Source organism: Salvelinus alpinus, chromosome 4 (genome assembly GCF_045679555.1).
Source record: "Salvelinus alpinus chromosome 4, SLU_Salpinus.1, whole genome shotgun sequence".
Classification (NCBI taxonomy): Eukaryota; Metazoa; Chordata; class Actinopteri; order Salmoniformes; family Salmonidae; genus Salvelinus; species Salvelinus alpinus.
In genome coordinates this window covers 7,916,664-7,929,397 of record NC_092089.1, presented here as the reverse complement: position 1 = coordinate 7,929,397, position 12,734 = coordinate 7,916,664, and positions in this window count along the sequence as shown.

The following is a 12,734-nucleotide window of genomic DNA, read 5'->3' as shown; positions in this document are numbered from 1 at the left end:
GTCATTCCAGTAGTAGCTATAGGCCCTAACTAACAGCCATTCCAGTAGTAGCTATAGGCCCTAACTAACAGCCATTCCAGTAGTAGCTATAGGCCCTAACTAACAGCCATTCCAGTAGTAGCCTGCTATAGGCCCTAACTAACAGTCAGTCCAGTAGTAGCCTGCTATAGGCCCTAACTAACAGCCATTCCAGTAGTAGCTATAGGCCCTAACTAACAGCCATTCCAGTAGTAGCTATAGACCCTAACTAACAGTCATTCCAGTAGTAGCCTGCTATAGGCCCTAACTAACAGCCATTCCAGTAGTAGCCTGCTATAGACCCTAACTAACAGTCATTCCAGTAGTAGCTATAGGCCCTAACTAACAGCCATTCCAGTAGTAGCTATAGGCCCTAACTAACAGTCATTCCAGTAGTAGCTATAGGCCCTAACTAACAGCCATTCCAGTAGTAGCTATAGGCCCTAACTAACAGCCATTCCAGTAGTAGCTATAGGCCCTAACTAACAGCCATTCCAGTAGTAGCCTGCTATAGGCCCTAACTAACAGTCAGTCCAGTAGTAGCCTGCTATAGGCCCTAACTAACAGCCATTCCAGTAGTAGCTATAGGCCCTAACTAACAGCCATTCCAGTAGTAGCTATAGACCCTAACTAACAGTCATTCCAGTAGTAGCCTGCTATAGGCCCTAACTAACAGCCATTCCAGTAGTAGCCTGCTATAGACCCTAACTAACAGTCAGTCCAGTAGTAGCCTGCTATAGGCCCTAACTAACAGCCATTCCAGTAGTAGCTATAGGCCCTAACTAACAGCCATTCCAGTAGTAGCTATAGGCCCTAACTAACAGCCATTCCAGTAGTAGCTATAGGCCCTAACTAACAGTCATTCCAGTAGTAGCTATAGGCCCTAACTAACAGCCATTCCAGTAGTAGCCTGCTATAGACCCTAACTAACAGTCAGTCCAGTAGTAGCCTGCTATAGGCCCTAACTAACAGCCATTCCAGTAGTAGCTATAGGCCCTAACTAACAGCCATTCCAGTAGTAGCTATAGACCCTAACTAACAGCCATTCCAGTAGTAGCTATAGACCCTAACTAACAGCCATTCCAGTAGTAGCCTGCTATAGACCCTAACTAACAGTCATTCCAGTAGTAGCTATAGGCCCTAACTAACAGCCATTCCAGTAGTAGCTATAGGCCCTAACTAACAGCCATTCCAGTAGTAGCCTGCTATAGACCCTAACTAACAGTCATTCCAGTAGTAGCTATAGGCCCTAACTAACAGCCATTCCAGTAGTAGCTATAGGCCCTAACTAACAGCCATTCCAGTAGTAGCTATAGGCCCTAACTAACAGCCATTCCAGTAGTAGCTATAGACCCTAACTAACAGCCATTCCAGTAGTAGCTATAGGCCCTAACTAACAGCCATTCCAGTAGTAGCTATAGACCCAAACTAACAGCCATTCCAGTAGTAGCTATAGGCCCTAACTAACAGCCATTCCAGTAGTAGCTATAGGCCCTAACTAACAGTCATTCCAGTAGTAGCTATAGGCCCTAACTAACAGCCATTCCAGTAGTAGCTATAGACCCTAACTAACAGCCATTCCAGTAGTAGCTATAGACCCTAACTAACAGCCATTCCAGTAGTAGCTATAGGCCCTAACTAACAGCCATTCCAGTAGTAGCTATAGACCCTAACTAACAGCCATTCCAGTAGTAGCTATAGGCCCTAACTAACAGTCATTCCAGTAGTAGCTATAGGCCCAAACTAACAGCCATTCCAGTAGTAGCTATAGGCCCTAACTAACAGCCATTCCAGTAGTAGCTATAGACCCTAACTAACAGCCATTCCAGTAGTAGCTATAGGCCCTAACTAACAGCCATTCCAGTAGTAGCTATAGGCCCTAACTAACAGTCATTCCAGTAGTAGCCTGCTATAGGCCCTAACTAACAGTCATTCCAGTAGTAGCTATAGGCCCTAACTAACAGCCATTCCAGTAGTAGCTATAGACCCTAACTAACAGCCATTCCAGTAGTAGCTATAGGCCCTAACTAACAGCCATTCCAGTAGTAGCCTGCTATAGACCCTAACTAACAGTCAGTCCAGTAGTAGCCTGCTATAGGCCCTAACTAACAGCCATTCCAGTAGTAGCTATAGGCCCTAACTAACAGCCATTCCAGTAGTAGCTATAGACCCTAACTAACAGCCATTCCAGTAGTAGCTATAGACCCTAACTAACAGCCATTCCAGTAGTAGCTATAGACCCTAACTAACAGCCATTCCAGTAGTAGCTATAGACCCTAACTAACAGCCATTCCAGTAGTAGCTATAGACCCTAACTAACAGCCATTCCAGTAGTAGCTATAGACCCTAACTAACAGCCATTCCAGTAGTAGCTATAGACCCTAACTAACAGTCATTCCAGTAGTAGCTATAGACCCTAACTAACAGTCATTCCAGTAGTAGCTATAGACCCTAACTAACAGCCATTCCAGTAGTAGCTATAGACCCTAACTAACAGCCATTCCAGTAGTAGCTATAGGCCCTAACTAACAGCCATTCCAGTAGTAGCTATAGACCCTAACTAACAGCCATTCCAGTAGTAGCTATAGGCCCTAACTAACAGCCATTCCAGTAGTAGCTATAGACCCTAACTAACAGTCATTCCAGTAGTAGCTATAGACCCTAACTAACAGCCATTCCAGTAGTAGCTATAGGCCCTAACTAACAGCCATTCCAGTAGTAGCTATAGACCCTAACTAACAGCCATTCCAGTAGTAGCTATAGACCCTAACTAACAGCCATTCCAGTAGTAGCTATAGGCCCTAACTAACAGCCATTCCAGTAGTAGCTATAGGCCCTAACTAACAGCCATTCCAGTAGTAGCTATAGACCCTAACTAACAGTCATTCCAGTAGTAGCTATAGACCCTAACTAACAGCCATTCCAGTAGTAGCTATAGGCCCTAACTAACAGCCATTCCAGTAGTAGCTATAGACCCTAACTAACAGCCATTCCAGTAGTAGCTATAGACCCTAACTAACAGCCATTCCAGTAGTAGCTATAGACCCTGACTAACAGCCATTCCAGTAGTAGCTATAGGCCCTAACTAACAGTCATTCCAGTAGTAGCTATAGGCCCTAACTAACAGCCATTCCAGTAGTAGCTATAGGCCCTAACTAACAGCCATTCCAGTAGTAGCTATAGGCCCTAACTAACAGCCATTCCAGTAGTAGCTATAGGCCCTAACTAACAGTCATTCCAGTAGTAGCTATAGGCCCTAACTAACAGCCATTCCAGTAGTAGCTATAGGCCCTAACTAACAGCCATTCCAGTAGTAGCTATAGGCCCTAACTAACAGCCATTCCAGTAGTAGCCTGCTATAGGCCCTAACTAACAGTCAGTCCAGTAGTAGCCTGCTATAGGCCCTAACTAACAGCCATTCCAGTAGTAGCTATAGGCCCTAACTAACAGCCATTCCAGTAGTAGCTATAGACCCTAACTAACAGTCATTCCAGTAGTAGCCTGCTATAGGCCCTAACTAACAGCCATTCCAGTAGTAGCCTGCTATAGACCCTAACTAACAGTCAGTCCAGTAGTAGCCTGCTATAGGCCCTAACTAACAGCCATTCCAGTAGTAGCTATAGGCCCTAACTAACAGCCATTCCAGTAGTAGCTATAGACCCTAACTAACAGCCATTCCAGTAGTAGCTATAGGCCCTAACTAACAGCCATTCCAGTAGTAGCTATAGGCCCTAACTAACAGTCATTCCAGTAGTAGCTATAGGCCCTAACTAACAGCCATTCCAGTAGTAGCCTGCTATAGACCCTAACTAACAGTCAGTCCAGTAGTAGCCTGCTATAGGCCCTAACTAACAGCCATTCCAGTAGTAGCTATAGGCCCTAACTAACAGCCATTCCAGTAGTAGCTATAGACCCTAACTAACAGCCATTCCAGTAGTAGCTATAGACCCTAACTAACAGCCATTCCAGTAGTAGCCTGCTATAGACCCTAACTAACAGTCATTCCAGTAGTAGCTATAGGCCCTAACTAACAGCCATTCCAGTAGTAGCTATAGGCCCTAACTAACAGCCATTCCAGTAGTAGCCTGCTATAGACCCTAACTAACAGTCATTCCAGTAGTAGCTATAGGCCCTAACTAACAGCCATTCCAGTAGTAGCTATAGGCCCTAACTAACAGCCATTCCAGTAGTAGCTATAGGCCCTAACTAACAGCCATTCCAGTAGTAGCTATAGACCCTAACTAACAGCCATTCCAGTAGTAGCTATAGGCCCTAACTAACAGCCATTCCAGTAGTAGCTATAGACCCAAACTAACAGCCATTCCAGTAGTAGCTATAGGCCCTAACTAACAGCCATTCCAGTAGTAGCTATAGGCCCTAACTAACAGTCATTCCAGTAGTAGCTATAGGCCCTAACTAACAGCCATTCCAGTAGTAGCTATAGACCCTAACTAACAGCCATTCCAGTAGTAGCTATAGACCCTAACTAACAGCCATTCCAGTAGTAGCTATAGGCCCTAACTAACAGCCATTCCAGTAGTAGCTATAGACCCTAACTAACAGCCATTCCAGTAGTAGCTATAGGCCCTAACTAACAGTCATTCCAGTAGTAGCTATAGGCCCAAACTAACAGCCATTCCAGTAGTAGCTATAGGCCCTAACTAACAGCCATTCCAGTAGTAGCTATAGACCCTAACTAACAGCCATTCCAGTAGTAGCTATAGGCCCTAACTAACAGCCATTCCAGTAGTAGCTATAGGCCCTAACTAACAGTCATTCCAGTAGTAGCCTGCTATAGGCCCTAACTAACAGTCATTCCAGTAGTAGCTATAGGCCCTAACTAACAGCCATTCCAGTAGTAGCTATAGACCCTAACTAACAGCCATTCCAGTAGTAGCTATAGGCCCTAACTAACAGCCATTCCAGTAGTAGCCTGCTATAGACCCTAACTAACAGTCAGTCCAGTAGTAGCCTGCTATAGGCCCTAACTAACAGCCATTCCAGTAGTAGCTATAGGCCCTAACTAACAGCCATTCCAGTAGTAGCTATAGACCCTAACTAACAGCCATTCCAGTAGTAGCTATAGACCCTAACTAACAGCCATTCCAGTAGTAGCTATAGACCCTAACTAACAGCCATTCCAGTAGTAGCTATAGACCCTAACTAACAGCCATTCCAGTAGTAGCTATAGACCCTAACTAACAGCCATTCCAGTAGTAGCTATAGACCCTAACTAACAGCCATTCCAGTAGTAGCTATAGACCCTAACTAACAGTCATTCCAGTAGTAGCTATAGACCCTAACTAACAGTCATTCCAGTAGTAGCTATAGACCCTAACTAACAGCCATTCCAGTAGTAGCTATAGACCCTAACTAACAGCCATTCCAGTAGTAGCTATAGGCCCTAACTAACAGCCATTCCAGTAGTAGCTATAGACCCTAACTAACAGCCATTCCAGTAGTAGCTATAGGCCCTAACTAACAGCCATTCCAGTAGTAGCTATAGACCCTAACTAACAGTCATTCCAGTAGTAGCTATAGACCCTAACTAACAGCCATTCCAGTAGTAGCTATAGGCCCTAACTAACAGCCATTCCAGTAGTAGCTATAGACCCTAACTAACAGCCATTCCAGTAGTAGCTATAGACCCTAACTAACAGCCATTCCAGTAGTAGCTATAGGCCCTAACTAACAGCCATTCCAGTAGTAGCTATAGGCCCTAACTAACAGCCATTCCAGTAGTAGCTATAGACCCTAACTAACAGTCATTCCAGTAGTAGCTATAGACCCTAACTAACAGCCATTCCAGTAGTAGCTATAGGCCCTAACTAACAGCCATTCCAGTAGTAGCTATAGACCCTAACTAACAGCCATTCCAGTAGTAGCTATAGACCCTAACTAACAGCCATTCCAGTAGTAGCTATAGACCCTGACTAACAGCCATTCCAGTAGTAGCTATAGGCCCTAACTAACAGTCATTCCAGTAGTAGCCTGCTATAGACCCTAACTAACAGCCATTCCAGTAGTAGCCTGCTATAGACCCTAACTAACAGTCATTCCAGTAGTAGCTATAGGCCCTAACTAACAGTCATTCCAGTAGTAGCCTGCTATAGACCCTAACTAACAGCCATTCGAGTAGTAGCTATAGGCCCTAACTAACAGCCATTCCAGTAGTAGCTATAGGCCCTAACTAACAGCCATTCCAGTAGTAGCCTGCTATAGGCCCTAACTAACAGCCATTCCAGTAGTAGCTATAGGCCCTAACTAACAGCCATTCCAGTAGTAGCTATAGACCCTAACTAACAGCCATTCCAGTAGTAGCTATAGGCCCTAACTAACAGCCATTCCAGTAGTAGCTATAGGCCCTAACTAACAGCCATTCCAGTAGTAGCTATAGGCCCTAACTAACAGCCATTCCAGTAGTAGCTATAGAACCTAACTAACAGTCATTCCAGTAGTAGCTATAGGCCCTAACTAACAGCCATTCCAGTAGTAGCTATAGACCCTAACTAACAGCCATTCCAGTAGTAGCTATAGGCCCTAACTAACAGTCATTCCAGTAGTAGCTATAGGCCCTAACTAACAGCCATTCCAGTAGTAGCCTGCTATAGGCCCTAACTAACAGCCATTCCAGTAGTAGCTATAGACCCTAACTAACAGCCATTCCAGTAGTAGCTATAGACCCTAACTAACAGCCATTCCAGTAGTAGCTATAGACCCTAACTAACAGTCATTCCAGTAGTAGCTATAGACCCTAACTAACAGTCATTCCAGTTGTAGCTATAGACCCTAACTAACAGCCATTCCAGTAGTAGCTATAGACCCTAACTAACAGCCATTCCAGTAGTAGCTATAGGCCCTAACTAACAGCCATTCCAGTAGTAGCTATAGACCCTAACTAACAGCCATTCCAGTAGTAGCTATAGGCCCTAACTAACAGCCATTCCAGTAGTAGCTATAGACCCTAACTAACAGTCATTCCAGTAGTAGCTATAGACCCTAACTAACAGCCATTCCAGTAGTAGCTATAGGCCCTAACTAACAGCCATTCCAGTAGTAGCTATAGACCCTAACTAACAGCCATTCCAGTAGTAGCTATAGACCCTAACTAACAGCCATTCCAGTAGTAGCTATAGGCCCTAACTAACAGCCATTCCAGTAGTAGCTATAGGCCCTAACTAACAGCCATTCCAGTAGTAGCTATAGACCCTAACTAACAGTCATTCCAGTAGTAGCTATAGACCCTAACTAACAGCCATTCCAGTAGTAGCTATAGGCCCTAACTAACAGCCATTCCAGTAGTAGCTATAGACCCTAACTAACAGCCATTCCAGTAGTAGCTATAGACCCTAACTAACAGCCATTCCAGTAGTAGCTATAGACCCTGACTAACAGCCATTCCAGTAGTAGCTATAGGCCCTAACTAACAGTCATTCCAGTAGTAGCCTGCTATAGACCCTAACTAACAGCCATTCCAGTAGTAGCCTGCTATAGACCCTAACTAACAGTCATTCCAGTAGTAGCTATAGGCCCTAACTAACAGTCATTCCAGTAGTAGCCTGCTATAGACCCTAACTAACAGCCATTCGAGTAGTAGCTATAGGCCCTAACTAACAGCCATTCCAGTAGTAGCTATAGGCCCTAACTAACAGCCATTCCAGTAGTAGCCTGCTATAGGCCCTAACTAACAGCCATTCCAGTAGTAGCTATAGGCCCTAACTAACAGCCATTCCAGTAGTAGCTATAGACCCTAACTAACAGCCATTCCAGTAGTAGCTATAGGCCCTAACTAACAGCCATTCCAGTAGTAGCTATAGGCCCTAACTAACAGCCATTCCAGTAGTAGCTATAGGCCCTAACTAACAGCCATTCCAGTAGTAGCTATAGAACCTAACTAACAGTCATTCCAGTAGTAGCTATAGGCCCTAACTAACAGCCATTCCAGTAGTAGCTATAGACCCTAACTAACAGCCATTCCAGTAGTAGCTATAGGCCCTAACTAACAGTCATTCCAGTAGTAGCTATAGGCCCTAACTAACAGCCATTCCAGTAGTAGCCTGCTATAGGCCCTAACTAACAGCCATTCCAGTAGTAGCTATAGACCCTAACTAACAGCCATTCCAGTAGTAGCTATAGGCCCTAACTAACAGCCATTCCAGTAGTAGCTATAGACCCTAACTAACAGCCATTCCAGTAGTAGCTATAGGCCCTAACTAACAGTCATTCCAGTAGTAGCTATAGGCCCAAACTAACAACCATTCCAGTAGTAGCTATAGGCCCTAACTAACAGCCATTCCAGTAGTAGCTATAGACTCTAACTAACAGCCATTCCAGTAGTAGCTATAGGCCCTAACTAACAGTCATTCCAGTAGTAGCTATAGGCCCTAACTAACAGCCATTCCAGTAGTAGCTATAGGCCCTAACTAACAGCCATTCCAGTAGTAGCTATAGACCCTAACTAACAGCCATTCCAGTAGTAGCGATAGACTCTAACTAACAGCCATTCCAGTAGTAGCTATAGGCCCTAACTAACAGTCATTCCAGTAGTAGCTATAGGCCCTAACTAACAGCCATTCCAGTAGTAGCTATAGGCCCTAACTAACAGCCATTCCAGTAGTAGCTATAGGCCCTAACTAACAGCCATTCCAGTAGTAGCTATAGGCCCTAACTAACAGCCATTCCAGTAGTAGCTATAGACCCTAACTAACAGCCATTCCAGTAGTAGCTATAGACCCTAACTAACAGCCATTCCAGTAGTAGCTATAGGCCCTAACTAACAGTCATTCCAGTAGTAGCTATAGGCCCTAACTAACAGTCATTCCAGTAGTAGCTATAGGCCCTAACTAACAGTCATTCCAGTAGTAGCTATAGGCCCTAACTAACAGTCATTCCAGTAGTAGCTATAGACCCTAACTAACAGTCATTCCAGTAGTAGCTATAGGCCCTAACTAACAGCCATTCCAGTAGTAGCTATAGACCCTAACTAACAGCCATTCCAGTAGTAGCTATAGACCCTAACTAACAGCCATTCCAGTAGTAGCTATAGGCCCTAACTAACAGCCATTCCAGTAGTAGCTATAGACCCTAACTAACAGCCATTCCAGTAGTAGCTATAGACCCTAACTAACAGCCATTCCAGTAGTAGCTATAGACCCTAACTAACAGCCATTCCAGTAGTAGCTATAGACCCTAACTAACAGCCATTCCAGTAGTAGCTATAGACCCTAACTAACAGCCATTCCAGTAGTAGCTATAGACCCTAACTAACAGCCATTCCAGTAGTAGCCTGCTATAGACCCTAACTAACAGCCATTCCAGTAGTAGCTATAGACCCTAACTAACAGCCATTCCAGTAGTAGCTATAGACCCTAACTAACAGCCATTCCAGTAGTAGCTATAGACCCTAACTAACAGCCATTCCAGTAGTAGCTATAGACCCTAACTAACAGCCATTCCAGTAGTAGCTATAGACCCTAACTAACAGCCATTCCAGTAGTAGCTATAGGCCCTAACTAACAGCCATTCCAGTAGTAGCTATAGACCCTAACTAACAGCCATTCCAGTAGTAGCTATAGGCCCTAACTAACAGCCATTCCAGTAGTAGCTATAGACCCTAACTAACAGCCATTCCAGTAGTAGCTATAGGCCCTAACTAACAGCCATTCCAGTAGTAGCTATAGACCCTGACTAACAGCCATTCCAGTAGTAGCTATAGACCCTAACTAACAGCCATTCCAGTAGTAGCTATAGACCCTAACTAACAGCCATTCCAGTAGTAGCTATAGGCCCTAACTAACAGTCATTCCAGTAGTAGCTATAGACTCTAACTAACAGCCATTCCAGTAGTAGCTATAGGCCCTAACTAACAGCCATTCCAGTAGTAGCTATAGACCCTAACTAACAGCCATTCCAGTAGTAGCCTGCTATAGGCCCTAACTAACAGCCATTCCAGTAGTAGCTATAGGCCCTAACTAACAGCCATTCCAGTAGTACCCTGCTATAGGCCCTAACTAACAGCCATTCCAGTAGTAGCTATAGGCCCTAACTAACAGCCATTCCAGTAGTAGCTATAGACCCTAACTAACAGCCATTCCAGTAGTAGCTATAGACCCTAACTAACAGCCATTCCAGTAGTAGCTATAGACCCTAACTAACAGCCATTCCAGTAGTAGCTATAGACCCTAACTAACAGTCATTCCAGTAGTAGCTATAGACCCTAACTAACAGCCATTCCAGTAGTAGCTATAGGCCCTAACTAACAGCCATTCCAGTAGTAGCTATAGACCCTAACTAACAGTCATTCCAGTAGTAGCTATAGACCCTAACTAACAGCCATTCCAGTAGTAGCTATAGGCCCTAACTAACAGCCATTCCAGTAGTAGCTATAGACCCTAACTAACAGTCATTCCAGTAGTAGCTATAGGCCCTAACTAACAGTCAGTCCAGTAGTAGCTATAGGCCCTAACTAACAGCCATTCCAGTAGTAGCCTGCTATAGACCCTAACTAACAGCCATTCCAGTAGTAGCTATAGACCCTAACTAACAGTCATTCCAGTAGTAGCTATAGACCCTAACTAACAGTCATTCCAGTAGTAGCTATAGACCCTAACTAACAGCCATTCCAGTAGTAGCTATAGACCCTAACTAACAGTCATTCCAGTAGTAGCTATAGACCCTAACTAACAGCCATTCCAGTAGTAGCTATAGACCCTAACTAACAGCCAGTAGTAGCTATAGGCCCTAACTAACAGCCATTCCAGTAGTAGCTATAGGCCCTAACTAACAGCCATTCCAGTAGTAGCTATAGACCCTAACTAACAGCCATTCCAGTAGTAGCTATAGGCCCTAACTAACAGCCATTCCAGTAGTAGCTATAGACCCTAACTAACAGTCATTCCAGTAGTAGCTATAGACCCTGACTAACAGCCATTCCAGTAGTAGCTATAGACCCTAACTAACAGTCATTCCAGTAGTAGCTATAGACCCTAACTAACAGCCATTCCAGTAGTAGCTATAGGCCCTAACTAACAGCCATTCCAGTAGTAGCTATAGACCCTAACTAACAGTCAGTCCAGTAGTAGCTATAGACCCTAACTAACAGTCAGTCCAGTAGTAGCTATAGGCCCTAACTAACAGCCATTCCAGTAGTAGCCTGCTATAGACCCTAACTAACAGCCATTCCAGTAGTAGCTATAGACCCTAACTAACAGTCATTCCAGTAGTAGCTATAGACCCTAACTAACAGTCATTCCAGTAGTAGCCTGCTATAGACCCTAACTAACAGCCATTCCAGTAGTAGCTATAGGCCCTAACTAACAGCCATTCCAGTAGTAGCTATAGACCCTAACTAACAGTCATTCCAGTAGTAGCTATAGGCCCTAACTAACAGCCATTCCAGTAGTAGCTATAGGCCCTAACTAACAGTCATTCCAGTAGTAGCTATAGACCCTAACTAACAGTCATTCCAGTAGTAGCTATAGACCCTAACTAACAGTCATTCCAGTAGTAGCTATAGACCCTAACTAACAGTCATTCCAGTAGTAGCTATAGAACCTAACTAACAGCCATTCCAGTAGTAGCTATAGACCCTAACTAACAGTCATTCCAGTAGTAGCTATAGACCCTAACTAACAGCCATTCCAGTAGTAGCTATAGGCCCTAACTAACAGCCATTCCAGTAGTAGCCTGCTATAGACCCTAACTAACAGCCATTCCAGTAGTAGCTATAGACCCTAACTAACAGTCATTCCAGTAGTAGCTATATACCCTAACTAACAGTCATTCCAGTAGTAGCTATAGGCCCTAACTAACAGCCATTCCAGTAGTAGCTATAGACCCTAACTAACAGCCATTCCAGTAGTAGCTATAGACCCTAACTAACAGCCATTCCAGTAGTAGCCTGCTATAGACCCTAACTAACAGCCATTCCAGTAGTAGCTATAGACCCTAACTAACAGTCATTCCAGTAGTAGCCTGCTATAGGCCCTAACTAACAGTCATTCCAGTAGTAGCTATAGACCCTAACTAACAGTCATTCCAGTAGTAGCCTGCTATAGGCCCTAACTAACAGTCATTCCAGTAGTAGCTATAGACCCTAACTAACAGCCATTCCAGTAGTAGCTATAGGCCCTAACTAACAGTCATTCCAGTAGTAGCTATAGACCCTAACTAACAGCCATTCCAGTAGTAGCTATAGGCCCTAACTAACAGCCATTCCAGTAGTAGCTATAGACCCTAACTAACAGCCATTCCAGTAGTAGCTATAGGCCCTAACTAACAGCCATTCCAGTAGTAGCTATAGGCCCTAACTAACAGCCATTCCAGTAGTAGCTATAGGCCCTAACTAACAGCCATTCCAGTAGTAGCTATAGACCCTAACTAACAGCCATTCCAGTAGTAGCTATAGGCCCTAACTAACAGCCATTCCAGTAGTAGCTATAGGCCCTAACTAACAGCCATTCCAGTAGTAGCTATAGACCCTAACTAACAGCCATTCCAGTAGTAGCTATAGGCCCTAACTAACAGCCATTCCAGTAGTAGCTATAGGCCCTAACTAACAGTCATTCCAGTAGTAGCTATAGGCCCTAACTAACAGCCATTCCAGTAGTAGCTATAGGCCCTAACTAACAGCCATTCCAGTAGTAGCTATAGACCCTAACTAACAGCCATTCCAGTAGTAGCTATAGACCCTAACTAACAGCCATTCCAGTAGTAGC